Source organism: Odocoileus virginianus, chromosome 20, assembly GCF_023699985.2.
Source record: "Odocoileus virginianus isolate 20LAN1187 ecotype Illinois chromosome 20, Ovbor_1.2, whole genome shotgun sequence".
Lineage (NCBI taxonomy): Eukaryota > Metazoa > Chordata > Mammalia > Artiodactyla > Cervidae > Odocoileus > Odocoileus virginianus.
The window spans coordinates 55,611,181-55,615,324 of NC_069693.1; positions in this window are offsets into that span (position 1 = coordinate 55,611,181).

The window sequence follows — 4,144 nt, forward strand, 5'->3', positions numbered from 1 at the left end:
TCAAAAATAACTTTATTCAGATATTAAAACTGTCCTCTTTATATTTTGTCTTGGTCATCCTAAATTAATCCTTAACCTCAGGGTAGGTGAATTTAATTTTCACTTACTCCTCTAAGCTCACACCAGCCACAGGCCCTTGGTTTGAGGACTCCCTTTATTAAATACTGTGACTGTGTTCTGCTTACTCTGTCGGGAGGGCAGGTGGCTGTATATTGCAGTGACGTACACTCAGGGACACTTCAGCTTCCTGTTTTCTCTTTTGGAAGAACTTACTGTCTTCAGGATGTTCGATCGTGTTGTCAGTTTTCCCAGCTTAAACGTGCGTGGGTCACGTTTCTCTTGGCTTCACTGCGTCTTGGGCTCTTGGCTCCTTATTTATGGAGAGCGTCCCAGCCTTTGCCGCCCCCTCCACAGCATGGCCCCTGCCCCATCATCTAACAGCGCAGGTGCTCTTGTCCTCCTCCTGCCCCCCCAGGGTGAGTGCTGGCATCTGGAAGGACCCCCGTGTCACCACTGGAACACAGAAGTTCCAGCATGCACTCTCCCCCTGCCCCCCCGCACCCCGATGGATCCCCTGAGGCTGATTCCTCCCGTCACTTCCCGGCATGAATGCAGGGCTGTGGTCCAGAGTGTGCCGTGTGGCTTCACCTGGGAACGTCTGAAATGCTTGGGGGACACCAGCTGGCACTGAGGAGTCAGGTCCTACTGGGCCAGGCTTCGACCATTGAGACAGGAGATGACCAGGAGCTGAGGGTTCGTGGCCTCTCTTTGTCCGCTGATGCTGGACAGAGTCCAGAGGTGGCTGCTAGCTGGGCCACCAGCTGTGTCTCTTTGTGAAGCAATGGCCTCTGAGTAACACAAGACCTGCTCTCTGCTTCCAGACATTCCCTGCCTCTCTCCTCCTCCCTCTCTTTCCCTTGGGAATTACATCTCCTCCTAAAACATGAGCACTTTCCTATTTAGTCAGTTAGTTATTGTCATTTACTGCCTCGATTTGTATATTACAATTCCAAGGCAAAAATAACAGAGGGTCATTTGAAAAAATTCCTTAGTTTTCCTTGTGAGCCTGGCACAAGCTAAAAAAATCAATCCTTGTGTGACTACAGTTCAATTCGTTGCACAGTGGCATTGCTGATAGGTTGGAATCCACATGGAAGAGCAGAAATAAAAATGCAAGAATGTATTATGAGATATAACCTAATAAAATGAATCACGTGTCAAATAACACATCAGAGGCATCAAGCTGCCTCTGTACAGATATTTATAAAGTTGGATCATGAGTACAGAGTGTATGTTGGAAAACAGGACAAAGTATTGCATAGGCTTAAGTTACTGAGGAAAATCAGCCACTGAAAACAATAGCCAAATCTGTGTTTGTGCTTAGGAAATGGTCACACTGAAATCTATCAAGTGCAAACCAAGCACAAACATTGCTTCTTAACTCTCCTGTGGAAATCAGTGAGGACCACCCAGATGAAAGCAGGGAGAATCTATGTATTCAAATCTTGTACAAGGGTGTCAGCCACCATCACCTGCATTTGGCAGAGTCCCCAAGACTGCATTGGAGAAGGAGAGCTTTATGATGCAAAAAAAAAAAAAAAAAAAAAAAATCCATCTTCAGTGTGTGCCCTCCTTGGAGCTAATTCTAAATATTAAAGCTATGTTGTAATCTAATCTTTATTATTTCTCTGGAGAGATAAGTCCTAGATTTTTGCTAAAAATGGATTTTAAAAAACAGTAATCTTGATACGATTTTGAATTAAAAAGGGATGAGTGAAATTGGAGGGACAAGGTGAAAGGATGAAAAGACTAATATTCCAGCCTATACAGAGTAATGGCTGTGTGATTGATGAGATGAAGGACAAGCTTTTTCTGAAAAAGAAAAAAATTTAGGAGGTGGGGTGATGTGGTCTGACAGCAAGCTGCGCTATATTCACAGTATTTAAACACTTCAAAAATGGTATTGCTTTTCTCTTTCTTAGTCCCAGAGAAGTTTCTCCTGCTGGTTTTGTTATGTCAGATTCAGAAAGTTAGAGATAAGTGGGACAATATCCATCACTTCTGGGGTTTGATTTGGTAAAAAGGCAGTGAGTGGTATTTCGATTGTTCCATCCACCAGGTAATCAACTAAATGCACACAGACATGACTTTCACCCTTAATGAGATTGTGATTCAATTATGTTTAAAAATGGAAGAACATTTGAATAAAAATGTAAGAAGATAAATTGAGGTCTGGAGAGAAATTTAGAAGGAACGTCTATACTTCAAATATAATCAGCCATAACATAAGCAAATTTCATTTGCAGCTGCAAATGGAAAGAAATAAATTAAACACTGTCAATGGTTCTGCTTTCTCACAGTTCCAGATTCACCATAGAGAAATGTACAGTACGTATTTTGAGAGACACTGGAATCAGAGGGCATTTAGCTTCATGATGAAAATAGTTTTTATTAGTAAACAAAAATTGTTTTCTCTAAGTGATGGTGGACTGGCTTCCTAAGGCTGCTGTAACAAGATACCACAAACTGGGTGGTTTAAAGCAGTAGAAATGTCTTCATTCACAGTTCTGGAGGCTGGAGGTCTGAGATCAAGGTGTTGGCAGGGTTAGTGCTCTAAGGAGGCTATGAGGGAAACTGTCTTGCCTCGCTCTTTGCTTCTAGAAGGAGCCTGCAGCTCATTCCTGGAGCGTCTTGGGCCGTGGGCCCATCACTTCTGTCTCCGCCTCTGTGTCCACAGTCCTGCTCCCCTGTGCTCGCACATCCTCTTCTCTCCTGAGGACACTCACGCTGGGTTTAGAACTCACCCTAATTGCGTATGATCCAGTTTCAATCCTTAACTCATTAGATTTGCAAAGACTCTATTTCCAAGTAAGGCCACATTCAGATATTCTGAGTAGAAGGGAATTTTGGGGAGACACTGTTGAACCTATGACAGATAGACTGTCTGAATTAATTATCTTAGAAAAAAGAGCCAAATAAAGCACAAGCTAGACTTTTACTACAAATTCTGGCCTGTTGCTTAATTGGAAATATGACCTTATTTAATAAACCAGTCTTGGAGAATCCTGTCTCTGAATTTCTTCATCTGTAAAATATAAATAACTTTGTTTTATCTATCAGAAACATAGCTGTGACCTTTGAATGAAATACTAATTTTAAAATTTTGTTGACAAGCATAAAATACTCTCTCAACGCAGAGTGAGCTTAATTTTGTTGCTGTTTACTTTTTTTACCTTCTCTGTTCTACGTTGGTCAATTTCAGAAACTATTGGACATGCTTTGTATCAGGTAAAGATCTCAGGAAAATAGTTTTGCATATTTATATGAAACTTAAGTTTTCAGCTGTTTTCTAGTTTGCTCTTTGCTGATTTTCAAAATCATTGAAACCGTCAGGGAAGGATCACATATGAAATCCAAGTTGGTCAGTCATAGTCCTTTCTAGAAACTTGGAGAAGAAGGTTGCATGGAAAAGAAAAGATTGTTGACTTAAATGATATTTCTGATATTTGCAAATTCACCCACTTGTTTCCGCCACCCCACTGCCCTGGATAATTTACCTGAAGAATGCTTCTGAGTCTTTCCCTGGCTCCTCCCTCCATTAGTGTGGCTCTAAGACCACAGATACACACGTGACTGCCAGACTCTTACATCCTGTCCAGACTTTTTCTCTGAGCTCCAGACATACACATCCAACTACTCATTTAGCATCTTCTTTTTGAGGTCTCAAAGACATCTCAAATTCATAGCTTCTCTAGATGTAGAATGGCGCTCTTGGGCCCCATGGTTTTTCTTAAATGCAGCATAAAACCTGGTCTTTTAGTGTGGTTTCCCATCGTAGTGAATTGCACTGCTGTCCCTTCAGGCATGAGCCTGAAGGCCTACATGTCAGCCTGCGCTTCCATCCCCCAGTAGGCTCCGTACGCCCCGAGTCAGCAGTTACTGCCACTGTAACACTACATGGCCCTTCATGCCCTCTCACTCAGGTTAATCTCCATCAGCATCCTTGTCTAGCTCTAATGATTATCAATTCATGGTCAGTCTCGATGTATCTGTATGTACCGCACACACCACACTGCCTCCTTGATGACTTTGAAGACATTCTAGTCACCGTTCCATTGCATCTCTATGTAGTTTTAGATACCTA